Here is a 24,516-nt window from a genome sequence, read left to right as displayed (position 1 = left end):
ACACGCTGAGCAAGCTTTTATGTACACAGGAACAAGATGCCGGCGTTAGATTACTGAAGAGGAATAACACACACTGGAGATTGACAAGTGCTTGGCAAGCCCGCGTTCCTGGGCCTCATCAGACATTCACGGCTCCTATGCGGTGCTGGTGAAGAGCATACTCAAGTGGCTGTATCATAGCCTGGGTGACATCTGGTGACATGCAGTTAGGCCTGTTGTGTTTTTCTGGGATGAATTCATTTTCATAATATTTGAAAGGAATCCATTTATGCAGAGTGGAAATATTCTGGCATATGCAAGTGACTTACAAGACAGTAATATTTTTGGTCCATCTTGTATTTGGTGACAAAAGCGTAATTAGCTGCACTTAGCCACGTGCTATTTTATGGAGCTGTTTTCTGGATTTCTGTGTTTCCTGCTGGCTCTTCCTCTGCTCCCTCCTGATGCAGGTAGCTATGACTGTTGGGATGGGAAGGAGGTAGCACAGGTACACTTGGCAGTTTCCTGTGGTCGTAGCTGGAGCTCCTACACAAATGTGTGTGTTGGCAATAGCTGCCTTTTCGCTCCCTATAGCAGCTGGAGGGTTTATGTTGCACTAAACAGAGGCTTGGACACTAAGTGGTTTTTGATCCTCTGATATACTCTGCTTTGGTAGTGGAGTATATTATTGTTTCTCTACCAAGTTAGTTGGTTGTTCTGCTTTAGTGTTGCATGTAAATGTTGGGAATTGGGTGATTTATGTTTATATTTATGTTTTATATTTATTTCCTTGGCCTCTCAGAAGATGAGTGTGGGCTTGATTCAGCATCGCATCTAAGCTGAATTCAGGTTTGGAATAGGATTTGGTCTCCGCTGGGAATTCAACTTCAGCTTGTTCTTCATCTGCCTGTGACAGAGGTGCGCAGAAAATAGGATTTAATTGTATAGAAAAAGTTTTTATGTTAAAAATCAAACTGCAATCAGCACATTTTTCTTTTCAAGCACTGCTATTCCTGACAGACATCAGAGTTTCTGTGGAGAGCAAATGTGGGGAAATGTTTGTTTGGGATAAAAATCCAATTTTTCCTGAAAAGATTGTTTTGAAGGAAAAAATTTGACTAGGTCTATTGAAAAGTCCCCTTTCAGAAACCTTCATGCAGTGGAAGCCCTGCAAGCCCTCTGTGGTGCACCAAAGTGCAACGCGAACCTGTACGTGGTGGACCAGCATGAGTCTACAAGGTGGTCTTGTGCCAGGGAATTGCCTGGTGCCAGGCATGTCAGTTTTAGGCTGGATCAGCAGCAAAGTATGACCCTTATTGTGTGACATCTCTATGTGTAAATAAGAAGAACAAGCTTGAAGACATGTTAGTCTGCTGTCTGGCCCACACCAGCTAGCACTGTCCTGCATCCCATGGGCCATTCATGATAGGTGATGGGGCATCAGTATCAAGGCCAAATCCCTACTGATGACTTTGCACCCTGGGGGTTTCCTGCAGCCGTCTCAGGACGTGAAGGTGCCTCTCTCCCAAGGAACAGTGATGCCTCTCTCAGGTTGTTTCAAACTTTTGATCTGAAACCCATGTGCCAGATAGTAGCTATGTCCTAGTGTTTCATATGGGGCCAAAGTATTATGTAGCTGGACTTGGCCAGTCTGTGACATGTGACCTGGTTGGACAAATGGTCCTTGTCCCTCTTCTATTGATTTGTAATGTGTAACCTGTGAGCCTCTAATTACGTTAATGGAGAAAACCTTATGGAGTAAACAAATGCAAAAGTGTATGGTCCTTGGAGTAGATGAGATGTAAGTTGTACCAGGAGTACAGTAAGGCAAATCCATTCAACATTTTGTCCTCTTGGTAGGAGCAGCCTGAGGCCACTGATGTGAAACACATGTTTAGCACCTTGGGTAGGGGTAAATCTGCTTTCTGTAGTCATAGTCACACCCAAATGCTAACGACTGTTTTGCTGAGAGGGGTCTTTGTGTGTCCAGCTGTTGAGAACAGGATGAACAAGAGGCAAAAATGCTAAAATATGGTTTCCAAATGTTCTTCTGCAGGTTGTACCTTTGGGTCTTAATGTATGCTCTGGCTCGGGCTCCACTAAGGAGTTGTCCCTTGGAGGCAGGCTGGCACAGCTGGGGTGTTCCAGGGCAAACTCTCTTCAGCTTAGCCTAATTCAGCATGCCAGGTGAAGAAATTCTGTGAAGCTCTATTTTTGCTGTTTGTTTCTTTGTCTTTGGGAGAAAGTTCTGACTCACTTTGTAATTACTGCCTGGTTGCAGTCTTCCGGCCTGATGATTCTTGGATGTAAAACCTCTGGGTTTTTCTGTGGGGTGTTTTATTTTTTTTGGTACAGTTCTGTTAAGATTAAAAAAAAAAAACCAAAACACAAAACCACCAAACCTTTTAAACTTCCAAAGTGCCTATCATGAGGTAAGGATAAAAAAGTTCCTCATTGTTAAAATGGGCATTTTGAGAGTGCCATCAAGGCATTTTGGAGAATAGAGGTATTTTATTTTTAATGAGAAGAACTAAAGAATAAAAAATGGTAGCCTTGGAGAATTGTAGATCAAAGGTTTCTTCATTGTAAAACAAATGAAAGGTCTCAGTCCTAGAAGTGATGAATAAATTGATAAATTTTTAATAGGAAGAAAGGCTATAAATGGTAATTTAATTCTTTGGGGGAGGGAATCATTTAAGCACTGTTTAAAAAGTCCAGATTTTTTTTGTGTGTCAAGATTATAATGATAACTGAGGGGATGACTGGGAAAGCGCATGGTTTGGCCGAGGCTGTTGTGCACAGCACCGCTTGCATGCATGGCAGTGCTTGTGTCCTTCCCGGCACGCGTCCCAGTATGGAGGCGGACACCCGCCTGCCTCTTGCAGGAACCTGGTTGTGCCCTTTCCCCAGAAGCCAGATGTGTGTGGGGACCTCAGCTTATGGGGGAAAAACCGAATGCTTAAAAAAGAGTCCCAATTTACAAACGTGCCTATGCTCTGGGACCCCATCGTCCCTTGGCTTTGCAGGAGGCAAAGTGCAGGGGTGGTGGGGACTGAGCCAGCCTGTCCCCATATCCCCTGTCTCAAACTGCCCCTCTGCTCAGTGCCAGGGATGCCTGGGGATGTGGGATTGCAAATGGACCTGATGGAAGGAGATTGCCCATGAGTGCGGGGGAACTGGGGGAGTCAGGCCAGGGCAGTATGGGGCAGGAAGAGGGCTGGGCTGTGAAGGGCAGAGCTGGGAGAGGAGGCCCGTGGCCTTCGCAGGGGACAGGAGCGTTAGCAAGTGTAGGCTGGGGAAGGGGCATTTAATGGCATTCACCTAGGGCAGCTCACAGCTACCAGGCTGACAGGCTGATGGGTGCTGCCAAATTTGCATAATAACACCCCTAATAAAGGCCTCGGGGTCCCTGGTGGCCACTCCTCTGTCGCTCACCGCATGCCGCTGTAGTGTTGGGCTTGTCCTCCTCTATGTAGCCATGACCCACTTTTCACACTGAAAACCCAATTTTATTTGTCAGTTGTGGGGCAGCCTGGCCTGGCAACATGAGGAAACCTTGTCAGCTCCTATAAGCCTATATCCTCATGTGCTACAGCACGGCCGGTGGCCGGGCCCATGACCCACAGCCCTGCTCCTGACTGGGCTGTGCCCTGGCACACTGCCTGGGCTGCCAGGTTCCCAGTTTGTGTCTTCCAGCGATGCTGTCACACTCATTAACTCATCCCACTTGTTCCCCTTCCTTCTTTTGGCAGAGTTTTTAAAGTTAAAAAAGGAAAAACAGAGGGGAAAAAAGAAAAACTTTGCCTCTTGCTTGATATTAATTCACTGATCCTAATTTTTATTCATTTTTCCATTCCCCATCAATTTTCTCCCCTTGTTTTCACATCACACGTCTCACGAGCCATGTGGATGGAGAAGATTCACCATAGCCAGGGTGCGCGGAGGTGGACTGGGTTTGCAGACCTGGGTGGCTGAGCTGTGCCTCACGCCCCTGGGTGGCAGCTATTTTGGAGAGAAAAATGTGCTGCTGCTCGCACTGACTTCTCAGTATCCTTACAGCAATGCAGGAAGTGAAACTACTTATATTTGCAAGGTACAGAACAAGATGAAGCTGTTTTTCGGGTGTCTGTGTCTATCACAGATGAGTAAGTTTTTAAACTAAAAAAAGAATAAAAAGCCCACTTTGACTTTAAAAAAAGTTCTCTAAGAAAAGGTAGTGGTTTTGACCACGGTTACATTCTCAAATCAGTTTAGACTGAAGAGGCTTAGAAGGCATGATGGGGCTTGTTAGTCATGGGCATAATTTTTTGGTCTGCTTTCTGCTTACTGGGAGTCAGAAATGTATGTCTGCATTCAGACCTTTGCTGTGTCACTGGATTCCTGATGATAAACCTAAGCTCTAACAGCTGGTCACAGTGGCAAAACGTTCCAGACTGAGGGGCAGAGCAGGGCGTTCCAACTTTAACCCTGTAGGGACTGCAGATGGGCAGGGATAAATCTGTGAGAAATTTTAAGAGTTTTATTTGTAGCTTATATAGCAGCACTGTCACCCCAGATAAGGAAAGTGTGTCTGTAAGGTCCCATCATTTAATTTCTTAGCCTGTATCAGCTTCAGGTGGCAAACGGATCATTCGATGTTATCACTAAGAGTGTAACTAATGTTGATCCCACTCTGCTGACACTAGTTTTATTTTTCCCCTCTGTGGAGGTTCGGCAAACTGTTTCATTCTGCCACCCCTTTTCAGTACTCGGGAGCTCTGCAGATTTACTTTGTGTGGCTGATCCAAATGGTTGTGGTTAGTCTGAAATCAAACCTAAATCCTGAAGAAGGTTAAATGATAATATTTAGAGATTGCGTTCATACAAAAGGGGTTCACCTTGGGAAATCCATATCTATATCTAGCTCACTGTTCTCTTTAAGAGCTTATGGGTCCGATTCCGCTTTGTGTTTATTTTGCACCATTGCTTTGGGTAGAGCTGCTACTGGTTTTTCACTGATGTGTGAGATCAGAGCAATGCCTTGCGGTGTTTAACTCTTTGCAGTCACAGCGACAAGCTGCTGGAAGTTCTGTGAGCCCATTTCCAGCAAAGTGATATTTGCTGCACCCATTTTTCTCCTGCCTCTTTGGCAGGGTAACAGTGGAGACTCGAACCTCTGGGGAGACGACTGTGAATGCTCGGGAGGAGTTCAGACTTCTCAGTGTAGACTTCTTAACAAGCACACTTGTATGTACCCACATATTTATGGAAATTTTATTCAGTTTTGACCCAATGAAAGGTTTTGCTTTGGCAGATAAATAAACCCTTTACATCTCATCAGCTTGGATGTTGCAACACTGCTAATGCACGCAAACCTGAAAGTTGCATTGAGTCTTGCCACATTTTCCCTCTCTCCCCGTAGCTGGATGAGAGAAACGTGCACAGTGGGTGTTGAAAGACTTCATATCATGTACGTGAGGATGTTAATATTTGGAATATATTTTAACTTGACTCTTCCCCACCCTACTTCACCATTTTTAATTATTTTTAACATCTGTTGCCTGAAAGGTTTCTTTGTCTGGCATTGTAGAAATACCTGGATTCAGAGGATTATGAATTTAATTTGCTGGCCCTCAAATACTTGCGTTCTCTAACACTGCTCTCTAGTGACTTGCACCATTGTGTTTGCTGTGCTCACTCTTATCTTCCAGGTTTGTGTGTGCCTAGATATTGCTTGTTCAGCTGTTGCTGTTCAGCTTAGCTCAGAGCTTTTCAAATTCTGGTTGCCTGTCCATACTCCAGCCCTGTGCTCACAGCATTGGCTGAGCTCCTGCAGTTTTTCCTGTACCTCTTAGACCTGGCAAGAAACTTGTGAATCTACCTGTGCTGAATGGGTGGCAAAACTTCTAATGCCACTTAGTTCCAAGTCTGATCTTCATTAGCAGCTATGACTAATAACTATAGAATTGCACAGTCAATGCTGGACCGAGTATCATTTAGTGATGTGAAAGGCGTTTTCAGACTTGGCTGCAAGTTGAAGAGGCTTCCATAAGTAGCTCTCCTACACTTGTAAAGGCCTGCATGGTTCATTTGCATTATCGTAGTATTGTTTTTAAGTAACTTTGCATGGGTTTAAAGCTTAGGAAATGGAGGAAAATATAGGAAGTGTGACAGTCGGATGACATATGGAAATAAAGATTGACAGGAAGAGGGGTCATAGCCATCAACGCTATTACAGCAATGTGCAGAGAGAAATCCAGAATCCATGTTGCAAACCTGTTCCTTTGATTGGAAAACGGAGAATTTCTTGGCACAACACTTCATGTGTTGGAAGTATAAGGTATGCAAAAGAAATGGTGGTTTTCTTTTGGATATACTCATCTATTGCTAGCAAATATGCAATATGATCACTTAAGAACTTCTGTGCATTTAAAATGATACTTTATTATCAGTTTTATGGCCAAAATTTCAGCTATTTGTATAGCTGAAAATAGCTTATATTTGATATTCAGCCTTAACACAATTGGTAAATTTGAATCTTTGTGCCTAATATTCAGAGAGTCACAGAGTGGCTGAGGTGGGAAGGCATCTCTGGAGGTCATCTACTCCAGCCCCCTGCTCAGAGCAGGGTCAGCAACAGGAGGTTACTCAGGACTGTGTCCAGCTGAGCTTTGAATATGTCCAAGGATGGGGACTCCGCAAACTTTCTAGGCAACCTATGCCAATGCCTTACCTCCTTCATGGTGGAAAATGTTTTCTTTTTTTTTTGTATTTAAAAAGAATTACCCATATTTCAATTTGTGCCCATTGCCTCTTGGCTATAATAATAGTCCTGATACGAATAGTTTGTATTCAACCTTTTGTCAAATTATATTGGTTCAATCGTGCTTGTAATTTCCCGAAAAATTTAAGATTATTTTTTTTTTTTAATAGGGAAAGTGGCTGAATCAGGCTAGAAATAATTTTGTTTGCAGAAATCACAATGTGAAGTTAGGTCATTAAAAACTAATGTGTGTCACTGAATAAGAACTCTTACTGCTTTTTTTCCCCCCGGTTTTATATGTGAGGGGATTGTCGATTCCCCTCCCCCCCAATTAAGGGTTATATTTATGACCAAAGGATATTTTATCAGATCTTTGCGATAAGTTGTCTCTTCAGTCAATGTACCATGCCATAAAATTGAGTAGATACAAGATCAGACTTCTGATTGTTTAGCTGTCATAAAAAAACTTCTGTGGGGAAAAAAGAAATGCAGTAACAGCAGTAAGACCTGAAGCCATTTACCCCACTTTCATTAATTAACTTAAAATCACCCTGGACAATCCTCGAATAATGTGCAAAAGTGGCATCTGATAGATGGAAATTATTAAGAAACTTTCAGCTGTCCTCTGGGAGTATGCCTCAGTGCTTCTGTGTGCTTAAGGCTGCCAGAAATATCCCTAGTAATTCTCAGACTCTTTTGGCAGATGAAGGCAGAATGACTGGTTTTACAACAATCAAGATCAGATGGTGGCAGATCTATCATACACTTTTCTATATTAAGAAATACATACACTGGGAAATAAGCTGTGATCGTATGCTCCTTCTCTTTCCATCGGTTTGTCGCCAGTGAGTTAGTGTTAGCATTAGCTTCTTTAAAAGATGGAAGACAGTAAAAGTCCAAATCATTCCGTTTCTCTGTGTGCTTTTTATTTCAAATATTCTTAATGCAGTTTCATTGCTGTCTTGGGGCAAAGAAAAAAGTTCAGTTTCCTCTTTCACCTGCCTAATAATGAGCAACTGTCAGACAAACTTTGATACTTCTGTGGCTTGGAGCATCGGTGGCCACAGAGAAAAATACACCTTTTTTTGCTAAGTCTTTGTTTTTCAGTGAGAGATGAGCTAATACAGTGTTGGCAAGAGATACTGCCTTTGTTCTGTTAAGATATATAATTTTAGCTGTGGATTAGTCTTGGAAAACAAAAGAATTTAATTTTCTATCACAACCAAGTGATCTGTGTGAGAAACTGTGGCTAATACCGTGGAGCATTTCTGCTGCGTTTGCAGGAACAACCTTGGCTCTTTTTGTATTTGCCTGTTTCTTTTGAGGAATTCCTACGCTCTTTTGTTGTTGTCGTCATTTTCCTGAGGGTTTTGTTCTTGGAAACTACTCTAGAATTTTTCTTATAGTTAGCTTTATCTTCAGGTGGTTTCCCAGTCCACCAGGAGCAATTGCAAACTTGCTTCTGCATAAACTTGAAGTACACCTTATTTATCCCAGTAAAATTGTATCTCCATTCATGCTGGAAATGCAAAACCTCCTCTTTTCAGGGTGTGCACTCAGTCTTGCCGATGTTCGCCATGAACACAGTGATGTGAGTCATCTCCTATTTCAAGATGTAATTTGAATGCCTGAAATGGACAGTAGTATCTACATACAACCTTAATTCAGGATGACCCTTGTTTTCCTCCCATGTCTTCAGCCAGACTCCATCTCCATTCAGGCATCCTCTAGACCAAGATAAATGAATTGGTTCAGATCTGAAAAAGACTGTGTATGAGGGGTCATCCTAGTCTCAGTTCCTTTACGTAGTTTGTTCCAGTGCTACACTTCCCGGCTTGACTTTTTGCATATCAGTCTTGTTTACCAGTCTACATATAAGTGAATAAAAGGTTTCAAAAATTCCTTTTCCTTTTGGCTGGTGCTGTGTAATATAAGCTATAATTACTTTTCTCTGAGATAAAGAACCCAGGTCTGGATTCAGGAAACAGGGATGCTGCGAGAACCCAGACAGTTGATGGTTTATACTAATTATTCGGTAGTCTGTTGATGGGAATGCCTGCCCTGACATTCCCAGTGTCTGGCCTGCATCAGGCTGAGAGGGAATCTCCATGCTTTTTTCTTCTTTTTTTTTTTTTTTTTTTTTTTTTCTTCTGATCCAGAGGATACCTGCAGGAGGACACCTCCCTGGCTCTCAGCCGAACCCCAGAGCAGTGCCGTTTTCCTCTTGGTTCCCCTACGCAGTTTGCAAGCCTTCGCTCTGCCATCTCCTTAGCAACTCAGAGCACACCAGCAGCACAGAGCCACACAGCCCCCGGGGGCTGCAGCTCTCTATTTATAGGGAGTTGAGCCTGGATGAAAATTTCCAGAGAGCTCCAGTAAGGCCTCTACGGGAGCAAAAAACTTACGGGTCCTGCTAGAGGATGTGGCTTGGTGCCGTATCTCAAAGCCCTACCCTTCGCAGGATGCTCAGCCTTTGTAGTAAAGCACATTCACTCTGATACATAGCAAGGATTTGCTGTTTACATCACTGCTAATTAACCTCTCAAGAATCATCTTCTCTGTAACCCAGGTTAGGAAGTGAAATGCAGGTGCAAAAACAACAGTCTGGGGTAATATCATGTTGTAACAGGCAAGTCTCAAGTATGATGCCATGTCTGTGGGGTTTTTTTATTTCAGGGGTATGGCTTAGTGAAATCTTAGAAAACAGGAGATGAAAATATTTTTTCTGAGCTTTGTGGTTAGGTTTTTTTTAATTATGTTTCTTCAGGCTGAATTCTACATTGAAAACAAGATTTAATCACTGGTTATATTGCTTAGTGTGGCTCTGCAAAGGTTTATTGATTCAGCATTTCCCTTAGTCATGTGGCTGAGAAATAAAGTAACGGGTGTGTGCTGGCGCTGAGTGACTCTGAGTATTAAAGAAATAAATGATAATCCATTAAAATGGGGTGGATGATGACCCTCGGCAGGACACCTGCTTTATGTATACTGAAGTAAAACTACGAGACACCCATGAAGGAATTCAGTATTTATTGGGAGATAATACCTTTTAGGTGAATCTGAGGAGCTTTTTGGAGATCCTAAAGTTACTGTAACTAGTTGTCTGACAACTTTGCACTGTTTTACCTGGACAAAATCATAATTAAAACTTCCATAGGGTGGTGAGTTTTTTCTCCTCTAATCCTTGTATCTGGACCTTGTGTACCAGCGTAGGAGAATTTTGTGTCCTGATCCTAGGGCTTCCCTCACAGATTTCCCTCACACCCTACATTCCCTGCCAATGGCTGCTAATGGGAAAAGCCTTAGAGGAAACGTCACTCTGCTTTTAAAATACTCTTTGATGTCTCAGAGTCATCACTGGAATTGTTCTCCTGGATGCCATGGTGAGAAAATAATGTCTGCCTTAGACTGGAGGAGCAAGGGAAGTCCAAAGCAACATTTAGCCTACTCCAGTTGATAGGAATGTGGGAATTACATGCTTTTGTGTGTGCTCGTGGGGGGAGAGGGAGCCTCTACGTGCAAGGAGAACATGGGGAGATGAAGACATGCACTGTATAGGCAGACTGATTGACAGCCCAGCTGGTGCAGATCAGTAATTGGAAATTCATTGCACATAAATCTTCTAGTACTTATCGTGAGACATGGGAAGGAGACTATCTGAGCTCTGAAGCAGTTAACTCTTTCAGGGCTATCTGGGAAGATGTTCAACTGTCAAAGTAGCAAGGCTGTTAAAGCACTCTTTAAAGCCTTCTTTTTATTTTTGTGTTGTAGCGAGAATGCTGGTGGGGGAAAAAGCCACCGTGTGCTCGAAGTGGTAGCATTTAGGTGAACAGCCTTAAATATTTCATGTTTATTTCTTTTACAGTGCAGCTTCAGATTGTCTTGGAAAATTCATCTTTGTATTTGGTGGTGAACACATTTTTGCCTTTACAAAATGCATCTTGCACATGTTGCCTGCCAATTTCATGTCTGGTTTACCTGATTTGTGTCTCCACATTGGTGGGCTTATTGTATGTTTGTCCATGTGCCAGCAGACTCTGCAACTGTATTTTAAGAGGTCTGTTCATGTCTAAATATTTATATTCTTTTCCATGAGGCTGAGACTGATTGTATGTACTAGCAACTTTGTCCCTGCACCCCCCTTCTTCTCCCAGTCCAAGTGTGTTTTTGGTGCATTTTGCCCCTCACTTGATTTCAACACTCCAGTGGTTTCCACTATGCAGTTTTGAATGTAGAATTGGTTTCTGGTGACCACATTTTTTCTCATTTATTTTGGTCTGCCTCTGTTCTGTTACACATATTTGTCTCTCCATTAATGTCAATGTGAATTACAGATGAAAAGTTAAGTGTAGATAAATTAGTAACTACGCAAAACGGAAGGTGGCATTTAACTTTCTGAATTATTTGTGTGGGCACAGGACAGCTAATGAATACCTGAGGATCAGAACAAACGAGCAGCACCAGGATGCAGGGCTCTGCTGTCGATGTAGTTCAGTGCGGTGGCTGGGGAGGGTGGGGGACTGTACGGGAGGCAGTGCAACCATACTGGCTTTTAACGCCCACTCTTCTGGCAAGTGCTGTGAGTAGATGGAAGTGCTGGTTGTGGTTTTGGAGCCAAAAATCATGCTTGCCTCTAAGGGAGCAGTTGTCTATGTACAATAAATAGAAGACTGAATAGTCTGCATCTCAGTCCATAATGTACTGAGACTTCTCTCGACCCTTAAAATGGTGTAAAACAGTCCAGAATGGTGTTTCTTGCTGTAAAATTACAGTGCTTGGATGAAAGCCTTCCTTCAAGATGGGCCATGTTCTCTGCTTCGCTGCCTGTGGTAACACTTTATTCATTTATGTCAGGAGAAAACCTTTTGTCTTCAGCTGAACAACTTCTGCTTTCCTTGTGGTGCCCTGCAGAAGCATTACAAGAGGTTTCCTTAAAGGGAAGCACTTGGCTATTTTCTAAGCTCACTTTCAAAGTACTCTGAATTAATTATAAATGAGTAAAGCCGTCTGGCTCTTGATTACACAATTGCCTATCCTGGATTCACTGTAATGAAATGTAAGCTGGCCCAATGATAATAAAACGGGAGGTGCTTTTTCTCCCTCTCTATCTTATGATCTGAGCTATTCTCAGATCTACTGTTCTGACTTCTTGCAGGCTGCAATTCTGTCAGCCTTATGTCTCCTCTCTTTCTCCCTGCTACCCTATTTTTATTAGGCTTTTCTTTTGGTTGCACTTATGCCCATATCCTGAAAGTAGTTAACATGCATTGATACAGTGCCTTTTGTGCTGAACTAACCCAACACATTTTACTTATTTAAAGGATTCTAAGTGCTTGTAGTGTCTAAGTGTTTGACAAACACATAAAAATACACAGAAGTCAAGCACTTAGCTGCCTTGAGAGGATGGGTTCCCCTCTGTCTCTGCCAGGAACATCCATAAACCCAATTACTCACATAGCACGTAGTTCAGTAACAATTAAACTGAAGTTTATGCTTTCTATGTGGTGAACCCTGATCTATTGTCTCCATCATTTGCCACAACATGAACCTCACAGGATATGCTGTGTGTTATCCCATTACTCTGTCTTTTTCTGCCCTCGTTTTTGTGTAGTGCTGGATACTGTGCACAGTGGTTCTTCTCACTTTTGTCACATTTTCACTGGGTTTTATTGTCTTCAGATGGGATGGGACATGGCTCAGTGCAAGTGACATGGATGTCCTTTGCTCTGACATTTTTATTCTGTGTGAAAGAGCAGGAATAATGTTAAGGAGCCATAAAGTCTGGGTTTGGACTGTAATAGCATCGTATGAGCTAAAGATTCCAATGTGAGTTTTGGAGTACAGGCCATCGAGCCCTAGTGTGCTTGAGCCACGGCACACATGGTGGAAATGGTGCTGCTCCTTGCTCTGTCCATTGGGGCTGTCCTGCAGTGGCTGTCCCAGCCCTGCTCCTGGCCTTTCCACTTGCTGAGGAAGGATGGTTTCAAAATGGCTTAGCACAACAGTAACCATCTTTCCCAAGATGTAACAACAGCAATGTAAATTTCCTCATCCCCTGCTCATCTCCTGTCTTCCTTGTGTTGGTTTAGGGAGTTGAAGACATGCTAGGGAAATGGATGAAGCTATAAATTTTCATCTCTTCTTAAAACAATAACATGGGATTTTCTAAGGATAATGGATTCTCCTGGGCTTTGGTTTTATATCATTACTGGAGATGGTATGGAAGTCCTCCAGGTTGTTGGCTGAGTGTCACCTTGAGAAGTAGCCTGTATCTGCTGAGTTACCATCCTCCCTGCTTGTGGAATTTGAAGCCCACGTTGATGAATGCTGTTTAGTCCCAGAATTACCAGAGAGCTGATACCTGTCTGTCACTATGACAAACTTGGAGTCATCTCCATTGAAATGAATTTGGAAGGGGATACCTGTTTCTTTATTATTTTCTCCTTTTACTGGGAGGCTTTTCATTCCTACCAGTCCACCAAGATTAGACCATCCCAGTTGCCGTTTTCTAAGAAGGTGCTGCATTTTTTTACCTGGTCCCTTTCAGCTACGTTTGCCAGGACCTCTAGCCCTGAAGTTGATTTTGTGGTGCATCCACAGCCTTCAGGGCTCATTCCCACAGCTGGTGCTTGGCTTTGATAAAGACATCAGCCCTGCCAGGTTTAACCTCCAGCAACCATGGCAACCAGCCTTGCAGCCTTTGAAGGAGTAGTCCTAAGCACAAGACTCTTTAAAGACCCATGCAGTTCACTTCAGGAGTCCTCCGCAAAATGGATGGGAATTGTCACTTGATAGCATTTAGGAAATAGGGCAGAACTCAGAGAACATCTGTTCTGAAGATGACAGAAACTGTCAAAACTGTATGGCAATTACACTAATCTATCCTCTCCTAATAGCGGGCCCATCAGTCTGGTCATGCTGGAAACCTGTTAGAAATCTATATGGTCTTTCAGAGTGGTTTCTCTATTTATTTTCTTTTCCTTCCTCTCCAAGGAGTAGCTGAGGCCTGTATAGGCAAATCATAAAATATTAAGTATTTATGTGGGGCTGGGGGAGGAAGCTTTGGTGAGAAAAGCAATACCAAACCAGTGAAAACAAGGCTTCAGAGGAGAGAATTGTCATTTTGTCTATTTAGTCTAGGACTAATATATCTGAGCTACAGCTTGACCTTCAGGGATGCCACTGAAATGGAAAGGTGAGCTCAGTAGTCATCGCCTCCTGGTGTGCCTCAAGACCCCCTGCAAGTTGTATCTTACCAGAAGGAGACTCTCAGAAGGGTTGTCCACATGTAACAGGGAGGGCTTGTGACTACTCTGATGCAATGTATATTCTGAAAATATGTTGATGAGGATTTTGACCGCTTGACCACAGTGATGGGGTTGCGGTGGTGGGATGTGCCAACACGCTGTGTGCTGGGTTGAGCTTGCTTGCAAAAGATGCTCAGAAAAGTTGCTGCTAAAATAAAACTGGAGAAGGAGTAAAGTATGCAAGCTTGCAGTGAGCGGGAGACAGAAATCCTAGGCATCTGCAATCTCTTGCCAAATCCATCCATCTCTTTTCCCACATTCTTTCTCCATTTCTGAAGAACGATGCTTAGCAGTAACTTTCTGTCTTCAAAAGTAATAGAAGTGAGCAGCTGTGACGTGGCAGGGTTTTACATTTAAACTGTTATTAGCATGTGTTGGAGGTATATATTCAAGCAAAGTGACACTTAAAATATATTCCACATTGTATGCCAATATCCTATAGAAAGGCCTGACGTATCAGTAACCAAAATTAGCTGTGGAGCCATATCATCATATAAGCTGGGTTTTTCTCTGTGGAGTCACCAACCACTACACAGCAATTTACTTAGGTACTCGTAATATTTTTAGTCATACTTATTTTCCCTCCCCACTATCTGGACCCATATTGTTGGTTTTGCAGTAGACGGTCGCTGGTGTACCCTGACCAACATGGGGGCTCTTTTGGCTGCCTGTTATGGTACAAATCTCTCTCTGCCTTTGAGCCTGCCTCACCCCCAAGCTGCCAAGCTGAAGCAATGGGGGAGACTTTCCTTGCTGCAGAGGAGGAACTGAAGCACGGTAACTCAGTCTGCACTGGGAGAGGAAATTGGAAGTGTTGTATAGAAAACCTGTTTGAGAAGAGCGGTCCTGTGTTAGTGCTCAGTGTGAGCAGGGTCAGGGGGTAGGGGTGGGACATACATCACATAACTAACGCTCAGCAGGGTGGGCTGTGTCAGACTGGCAACAGCACTGTCCCAGGCTGACCATGCAGCCAGCGGGGCCAGGCAGATGCCCCAGGAGCCATCCTACACTACCTGCGGCTGCCTTGGGAACCACAGCCAAGAACTTAAAGTCAAGTGGTATGAATTTCTTCCAACTTTTTTTTTTCTTTCAGTTCATTCTGGAAGGAGCACCTTCCTCCCCAGTAAATTACAAATATTTCTAATGCTGCAGTCAAAAGTGTGAAAAGTGTCCTAGCTAGCTTTAACCAAGCTTGCCTGAGTGGTTGTGGCTGCCAGAAGCCACGGTAACAGATACTTTATCATGGTATGGTCTGTGGTCAGTGTCTCCTGGATCCTGATTAGATTTATGTGGTCTGTGCTGATATTTGTAGCTTCACTGGTGTGAACAGCAATACTGTTCAGTCTAGTTTAAAATTAGTTTAGGTTTTGTTACCAGTGCTGCAGTCAGATTTTGGATTTAGCATCAACACCTTGCTAGTACAGAGCAAGAGCGTCTCTGGTGGGAATGGTGAGAAATAGTTATTGCTTTTTAAGCTTGTGCTCTGTCTTATTTCTCAGTACCTTTCTCAGGAGGGTCTGTTTTGTACCTACTGACTGAAGAGTTGAAAGATGTGAAAATTAGATCCAGAAAGATTGTTTGGCCAGTTGAAATAAAGTGCCTTTATAGTTCGCAGTGAAAATCAGGCACCCTAAAAATATGTCAGAACCCGAGGAAAGCTTCAGGAACACTCTGTGGGTGCTGGTGGCTGGAGGGATCTCATGTGCACCGTGTACATGCCTGCTGGCCTGTGCACTTCATCGGTGCAAAGTTCTGCCAGGATCTGTTTTCATGCTACAAAACTCCCTTCTGCAGATCTCACCTTCAGAGAGTTTGTTGGCAGCATGTGGGTTTAAACGAGATTTGTCAAATCCCAGTTCATGTGGCGTGGGACTGCCTTGGGAGCATGGCCACTTTGGCATAGGGTGCAGAGAGCTCGTTGTGCCTAGCTGGCGGGTATGGACACCTCCCGAAGAGCTCGGGCGTGGAAGTGGATGCAGCGGGTGCCACGGCTCTGTCTGGGTTTGCTGGGCCTCCGTGATGGATGCAGCGTGGAGGTAATCACCCGGCCCCACAGACTGGCGGCTGCACATTACTGAAACCCAATTTTCAAATAGGAAATTGGCCTTTTATCCTTGGTACTCACTACATAATGGTGCTGAGCATTAGTCAGCTGAACCTGACCGTGGTTTATTGTGCTATTGTAAATCATAATTGGCTGACTAACCTTCTCTGATGTTAAGAGCTGTAAAAGGTTGTTTTTCCTTTATTTTACTTTAGTGTTTGTTTCTGCCTTTATGTGTTCTTTCTGTTTATTCTGCTACTAAAATGTAATTAGAAATTAAAAAGAACAAAGCAAAGCCTCCAAGCCTACTGACGTAGATTAACATGAATCATCATCTCTTGAAAGTGTGTGTAATCTACAGCTCTGCAACCTGATATACATCCCCTTCATTTGGCAAATATTTAAAATATCCACAGACATTTTTTCACATTCTTTGAGTAAAGACCACGTTACCCTGTGTTCACCCTTGTTTCTGTTTTTAAGTATCAATATTTTGAATCCAGGGTTTATTTAGTTAAATGCTTTTCTTTTTCTTTTGTAATTTCTAGTATTTATTGTACTATATGAAACCAAATATAAAAGAGAGAAAATCCTACAAATTTATTTGCCTTTTAATAATAAAAAAACTTTATTAGAAATAAAATGTAAGTGACTTTAAACAGAGCCAAAGGCTATAGTGTTTGAGAGCAGTAGAACTGGAGGGTTTAGATAATGAATAGAGTTGACAACGTCTGTAATAAAGTGGATTAGCTGTTACAAAGTGTGTTACACCATATATCTTTACATAGCTATTCTCCCATGTTTCCAATTTCGGTTGTAGGTTCTTGGGGAGCACCCAGATAGATTATAGCCCTCCAAAGAGTGTTGTAAATGCTGATGCTTCCCAATATGGTTTTTGCAGGAGAAAAGAGAAAAAACTTAACAGCTTCTACTCTGGGTTGTTTGGTACTGCCCCATTAGCAGTCATTAGTTCCTGCCCTCAAGCAGTAAATTCTGACTTCTTTCTCTTTTGGTAGCAGCTCTTTTTCTTTGATATAACTTTCCAGCTTGGACTTTCGTTAGGTACTCCCTGCAGCTTCCGCAGAGTTGGCTTTCAAGTGAATAAAGCTAATTCTGAGAACAATGCAAGCATATGTTCTTCGTCCAAATGATATTAAGTTAAAAACATGCTGTTCTGTGGATTATGTTTTTAGTGTCATTAGGGTGCCAGCTCTGACGGTGGGTCTGTGTGTTGGGTGATGCTGGTCTCCGAAGCCTGTTTACATTGGGTAAGGTGTGAAAGGGCTGTCGTGGGAGAGCACCTCCAGGCAGCACAGGCAGCTCACCAGGGTGTCTGTGCACGGGAGACCCTTTGTAGGAACCTCTCAGCCAGGTCAGGGCTGGCAATACATCTCTTTTTCCCGATCTCCAGCAACAGCAGGGGTTGTTCTGCTGGCAGATAGGGACTGGGACCTTCACTGTGGCACTCAAGACTTTTTCTTTTAACCAGACATTAGCTGATAACTTGGTCTGATGCTGGTGTACTTGCTTATTTTGAAGAAGCTTTCTATCCATTTTCCTTCACAAATATGAGGTGTCCTGTGCAATTCCCCACTGGCTTGAAAAGTCCTACCAAACTGGGACTGTAATTCTAATTGTGGAATTATATTTGAATTATTTTCTAGTAAAATAATGTGAATTTTTATTTGGAATAAAATTAGTCAGCGTGTATCCATGCGGACGACTTAAGCAGCACAGGAGCTTGAAATACCATGAACTGTGCTTTGATTTGTGCTTAAGAGTAGACTAGAATGATGCTGATATTTTTTTTAAGAACAAATAGCTTGACTCAAAATATGTCAAATTCAGTTGCTTATGTTTGAAACAAGAACAGTCTTCACAGTTAAGGTACTTGAAAAGCCTGGAATCGGTGCCCTGCTATTCTCTAGCACTTCTTGCATCTCCTTGGGGAGGCAGTTTAGGCTTTCAGTGTTCAAATCATCATCTCTAAATTGGGGATAATAAAGATTTTCTTGGTGCCTGGGAGTGTTGAGATGACAGATCAACTGATGGATCATTTATGGGTTCCAAGAGCACTTACGATCCCCTCTGCTGCTGTAAACCTCAACCCTTCCCAAAATGCAGCTACCCGCTGGACCTCTTCACCCTGCATGTATTCAGTGGATTATATCCTTATTCAGTGTTTTCCTGGGAAAAAAATTTGATTGCCAGGGTGAGTTTCCCCTGCCTTTAGTCACACGGGACTTGAAATCATGAACAATTCTTGAATGTAGTTGTGGGGAAGAGGGCCACTGCTGGGTGCCTGTTGAGGGTATTTCCCTGTTTTCTGCAAGACTTTCCTGGAGCCTCGCAGCTACCCTGGCTGGACCTTGGCTTTGTCTTATGCTTTCATGGAAGGTGGACATGTTTTCTGTGGCAGATGGAATGTATATGTTCTTTCATTCAGATGGGATCCCAAAGAACTTGCCAAGTGCTTTGATCCCTTTGCAAAAAGAAGCATTCTGTACAAGGTTGAGGCCACTTTCAAGGACACTTTAATCAGTTGACATTGCCACCTAATTTAGAGTAGGGGACTGAAAGGGGAATGCAGTTTTGCAGACTCTGTACCATCAGGTTGGTATTATCAGCAACCTCTATATCTCATTTCAAATCCAGTATGTTTGCCATACTGCAGTGCTGGGTCAATAATAACTATGAAGCATGAAGGTCTGCATCATTTTCAGTCATTTCCTATGAATGTTCCTGTGTTTTCCTCTCATTCAAATTGCAACCCAGGTTTGCCCTGCTTAGTGCCGTGTTACTCAGGGGTACTTCTTCCCTGACCCTTCTTGCACCAAAGATTTTTGGCCAGCTAGATTATATTTGTGAAGGCAATACATGTAACGTGTAGCATCTTCATCAAGAATACAGGAGCCTGGAATTACTGTAGCTCAAGAAAACATGGACTTCATGTGCATAAGCAATTTACCTTCTCTCTTTGGTGTCTGATATCTTTTGGAATGGTTGACCACTGCTCGGGATTTCTGCATTCTCCACATTTACCTAATGGTGAAGGATGTTACTAAGCATCGTAAAGAATTTCTGACAGTGTGGCATTTGGAGCTACTACTAGTAGTTGCTAACTAGTAGTATTTTGTCCTGCTGTTGGGCTTTTTCCTCCCTCAGCTGGAGGGTGAATCATAACCTTAACATTATTTAATTGGAGGCTTTTGAGTTAATTAATTTAACTCTTCACTGCCTTTAGTGCCATGGTTTTACGAGTATTTTTAATTGATCTTATTCGTATGGAAATGCAATCTCACATTAATTTAACAAGATGGATTCAAGTCACTGGTCAACCCAGCTGTTCAATCAAGGATCTTGCTCAGTGCTATTTATTGGGTTTGGTTGGAAGACTACGGCCACCCCAAAAACAGAAAAGGAAAAGCAGCTACGGGCGGTGAAATCCTGTGTTTGTAGGCAGGTTCACTGATGGATATTGTTAGCTTGGAATTGTCCTAGCCCCAGCAAATAAATATATTTTTATTTCCTTTCCACCAAGTTTCACAAACACAAATAGAGATACGGAAAGTAGAAGGGGAGCTCTTAACCTGAGAATTTCAGACCAGTTGGATTTAAGCAAACCACCCATTTATTCTTAGATTAATGGCTTGGAGGCAGACTCTATCAGTTGTGGACTGTATTGTATTAATCCGCAATGGCAAGAGTTAATGCTAGTAATTGCTTTTCCTCTATAGAGAGAGCCTGTAGTAGATTGTTTTTACATGGCGATCTGTGATTGATAGATCAGGGAAAACAGGACCAAAGAAGGTTACTGCCTCCCAACCACTTCCCCTCCAAACTGAAATAATTTGCAGTTTGTAGGGTGCCTTGTCGCACGTGCTGCAGGGATGAAGCAGTAAACACACTAGGCAGCATTCCCTTAAAGCAGTGAACCTCTTACTGCATTTCTTTCTCCAAACCAAACAAGCCATGTTGTTGGGAGTCCATTGAAAACAAGTGTGCTGGTGAAACAGCCCCCAGACCCCTTCAGCAAACTTCCTGTACGGTCAGGCAGCGGACCTGATGAAAGAGCCTGTTTGTGAACCTTTGGATTCCTTCCATTGATTTGTAAATCCACTTTAATAAAGTACTGCCGAAGCTAGTGAAATGAGCAACGGATGTTCAGCTTCCATCAAGTTTCTAACAAATATCTGATGCAGCTTGTGTCACTAGCGCTGGCACATGCTTTTCAAATTTTTTTTTCCTCTGCGTTGGATCGTTTCGAGACAGGGGGAGCAGGGGGACAAAAACGCAGCTTCCTTCAGCCACACGTTACATGGCTGCTTTATTTTTCAGTGCTGCTAAAACTCAGCTTATTTAATATTGATCATACCAAGGAGCCAGCAAAGTACAGTGTTAATTGGGTCCACTGGAATTCTTGTCCCCTGGGAGGGAGAGCTTCCTAGGCAGGGAGGGCGGAGGGAGGGAGGGAGGGAGGGAAAAGGAGGGAAGCAGGCGGGGAGGAGGGGACCCACTGTGCGCCGCATAAAATGTAAGTGCACTAGACATCAAGGCTTCTGCTTGCATCGCTGGAAAGCAGTCGCGGCGTTTCCCACCCGTCCCCCTTTCAGAAATCAGGCAACTCATTTTTTTGTTTAAGTCTGGTAGTTCTTCTTGAATTAACAGCTCCTTTCTTTTCTATTATTTTTTCTTTCCTTTTTCTTTTTTTCTCCTTTGCGGAGGGCTTTTTTTTTTTTTTTTTTATTGTTTTCTTCTCCTTTCTGCAAAGCTGCAAAAGCTCTGCTTTGAAAACTGCTGCCCCAGAGTGCAGTTGCTTAGCTGTCCTGTCAGCATTGTTCTAATGCTCATTCCATATGTATGTCACATAGGAGCGGTACCCTCCTCCTCCTCCCCTCCCTTCCCCCATCCATCCATTTGATTTTTTTTTCCCTGAAGACTGATTTTATTTTTTTTTTTCCCCAAGGAGCTTGCAAACAGGGAAATTCAAACTGAATGGTTCTGTGCTGTGGTTACTTCTACAGCCAACACCAGATTTCTCTTAGAAAAAAGTGTTTGCTCTGTTCGTCCCTTTCCCCGCTCCCTTTTTCTTCCCCATAAGCACAAAGGCGTTAAAAACTAAGATCTGTAGTTCTTTTTGCTTTTCTGCGTTACCGTGACAGCATGTATCTCTGTTGCTGAAGAATGAAGCAGGCAGGCTGGAGTTTTTTTATGTTCAGTGCTTTTGGGACCACTAAAGAGAAGTCCGCAGAGAAATATGTACAGCAACTGTGCCAACTGAGTTTCTCATGCCTTTTATCTGTCACTTATTCTGACTAAAAGGTAAGGGTTTTTAAAATAATTTTTGTTAAAGGCTTTGTGCATTGTTTGTGCAGTGTCATTTGACATGTGCAACTAATTGGCTGAGGAGGGAGGTGGGTTATGAAGATTTTTGTGCTAAGGTATTATAGGTCACCCAAGCAAAGCTCTTTGCATCCAGAGGAGAAAAAACCCCCTTGTTTCTTGGAATATTTCTGCTTTTCATCTCAAGTGGTTCCTCCAGCTTTACTCGCTACTGATTGAGACGTAAAGCCGAGGCATTATCGTTGCTGCTTATCTTTTCTCGTCCTCTTTCTCTACCTAGGAAGCACACGCACCCAGTTAGTGCGTGCGTGCGCATGTGTGGGGTAAGGCATATCCCCTTTGCATGGGAAATACTTGGCAACATGCACGTTCTCCTTTTTTACTGTAACTAACCATCTTCAAGCACTCTTTGCAAGGTAAGAATGCCTTAGTTCAGCACACTGCAGCTTATGCCTGTTTAAAATTATTACTTGGATTACAGTGCATACTGTGGAAAGTTATTAGTTTCCACAGAGACCAATTTAACTGGGGGTATGTGTACAGCGGTTCTGTTCTGTGCTTTACATACTCTGCTTATGAGAGAGTACGAAATGTTATTTTTTTCTTAATTCTTGGGAAGGGTGAAGTTTACGCTGTCTGTTAGGCATAACAAATGAAGTTATAGCTTAAATCGATTAAAGCTGTGGAGAAGCATAGCCTTACAAGGCTTTTCAACTTAGCCCTGAGAGTTAGAAGATAGTTTATGAAAATGTTTTTTTTTGCACTGCATTTTAATATGCAGAAATGTTAGCGGGGTGGTGTCTTCACCAAGCAGAAGTAGCAGCAAATGATGCCTGGACACATTGTTTTATGTGTTAGAAACCTGTTTAATCCATAACCTTGGTGTGCACTGCTTTTTTGTGTGTGTGTGCTGGATGCATCTTTCAACAGCCTCTTAGTTCAAGAGGGCTTTGTTTTATAAAATGTGTTTCAGCTTTGCAGGCAGGAGAAGGGCACTCTGTAACTGTCCCCTTAGCTGTGGCACAGTCGTTATTTGGCGTTTTGGAAGAGGCTGAATTTTTAGGACTCGCTTTGGGTTTTTTTCGCAGGTGTTTGTGTTCTTACTTCTTCGCTGTTAGTTCTCTGCATAGAAAAGGCATCTTAAGGGTGTTAATTTCTCATGCTTTGAAATGATCAGTGGCTGAAACAGTTGAGCAACCTCATTTATTGATATCGCTTTACCTTGAATGTTGCACTGCTTATTTGAATAACTAGGAATGCCACTAAATAAAATTAGTTAAAAACAGTCTAAAAATGCCAAGTGTGAAGGAAGAGAGAAAAGTCCTGTCCGCAGGCATTAGTTTCTTTCTTTACTGTAGCTGTTTATGTCATTTCAAAATCAGATCTTCCCTAACACATGCTCTGTGACTCTATTTTCCCATGATTGTTGCTTTGTATCAGCACTGAGAAAACAATCATTTAGATAACAGGTTTTCATTGACATCCTTTTTATAATATAGAAAGGAAGAAGCAGTAATAAGTTAAATTGGCATCTGCTAATTATGCTGAATACAGATTGTGAGCTCTGCAAGTCGTCCCTTGCCTTAATGCTGTTAGCATATTTTAGCACTGGCAACCAAAGGAAAGAAACTTGAATGTTCCTGCTTGTTTTCTTAGGGAAAAAAAAAAAAAAGATGACTTGTGAAGAAATGTGAAGTTTTGGGTTTTTTTAATGTTTGTATGCTGTATTTGAACAGGAGAGTGTCACACAGTTTGATAGCACTTGGTAAAATTGATTAGAGATCACTGAGACGCTGACTTGTCTGGTGGTCACTAGAATTAATTTTGACCCTTGGTGACAAAATCATCAGTGTCTGATAGAAAACTTGGGCATTGTGGAGGAAAAGTTTGAGTGTTTCTTAGTCACCAAATACCTGATTCTGAGAAATAATAATACAAAATAACTGTGTTCTGAACCTAGCTGCCGTTCTTCATACTAAATGGAGATTTTGCTCACCTTATTTCAAAACCGGGAGTCTTGGGCTCTTTTGGAAGCAGAAGAGCTGTGCTTCTGCCCAGATGTTCTCATTTCTGCCTTGTGCATTTTCCTTGTGCAACAACATCCCTGCCTGGCTGTGGCACCGAGCCTGGGCTGGGGAGCCCTGGAAGCTGAGCTTGCGGTGGCTTTGCCAGGGGACACGCTCCAGCCCTTCGTGCCGCTGGCAGCGGCAGCAGAAGACACGCAGGCGGTTGCGGTGGGTCAGCCACTAGAGGGGAGACAAGAGCTGCGGTATGTTAATGTCTCTTACCCGGGAGGACCAGATGCGGTGATGTCTACGTAGGAGCTTACACGGTGCGGTGGAAGTAGCTGACCTAATCTGGATCCTAGGGATGCTGGAAGCATCCAGCGGCGGTCGCGTGGGGCATGGGGTGGGCTGGTATAGGGCCTCTTCCTCAAGGAATCCACGCTTCTGGGTGAACGGTGTCCCATTGCAAGTTCAGATATAACAGAAATCTCTCTATGCTTTGCACTGGGGGGGGGTCTGTGGTTTTCTGCGTGTGGAGCTGCCTGAGTGTCGCTGTGCACAACCTCCCTCTTGCCCGGCTTGGATGGGAGCGGGCCCAGCCTTGGTGCAGGCATCCAGGTTCCCTCTGGTGTCTCTGTGGTGGAACTTTTTGCTGTGAACTTGACAAAAGCAAGAGGCCCTAAGTTTTTTGTTTGCGTCTCACATCTGTAGATGACCGTGTTATGCTCATAGATTGCTTTAATTGGAGCTGAATGGTGAGCTGGTAGGCATTGGCTCGAGACCTCCAAGGCTGAAGGAAGTGTCTTTCCTCCCTTCTTAACTGCTTGAATCTTCTTCTGTATGATCATATGCAAAAATTTTTACCAGTAATGATGATTTGGCACACAGATTTACGAAAAGTTGTTTCATCCTTCTCTAGAGGATAGATATCTTGAACTGAAAGTATTGCCCTGGGTGATGGAGATGGGCGCGCTGGGACGTATCCTGGGCAGAGAGGTGCTGCGCTGAGTGGAGGTGGGAGAGCTCCCAGCCAGCGAGTCCTCTGGGTCCAGGTGAGGCTTCCCGGGGATGCGCAGTGCAGGAACCACATGCTTT

General features: G+C 43.1%; 1 protein-coding gene across 1 annotated transcript in view; it reads left to right on the top strand.

Moving 5' to 3' along the window:
- FAT3 (FAT atypical cadherin 3) overlaps nucleotides 1-24,516 on the top strand; it is a 432,050-nt gene that overhangs the window by 48,207 nt on the left and 359,327 nt on the right. The gene's annotated exons all lie outside the window — the stretch shown is intronic.

Source organism: Phalacrocorax carbo, chromosome 1 (assembly GCF_963921805.1).
Source record: "Phalacrocorax carbo chromosome 1, bPhaCar2.1, whole genome shotgun sequence".
Taxonomy (NCBI): Eukaryota; Metazoa; Chordata; class Aves; order Suliformes; family Phalacrocoracidae; genus Phalacrocorax; species Phalacrocorax carbo.
Note: the sequence above shows the minus strand (reverse complement) of the source record. Positions and strands in the feature narration are given on the sequence as shown.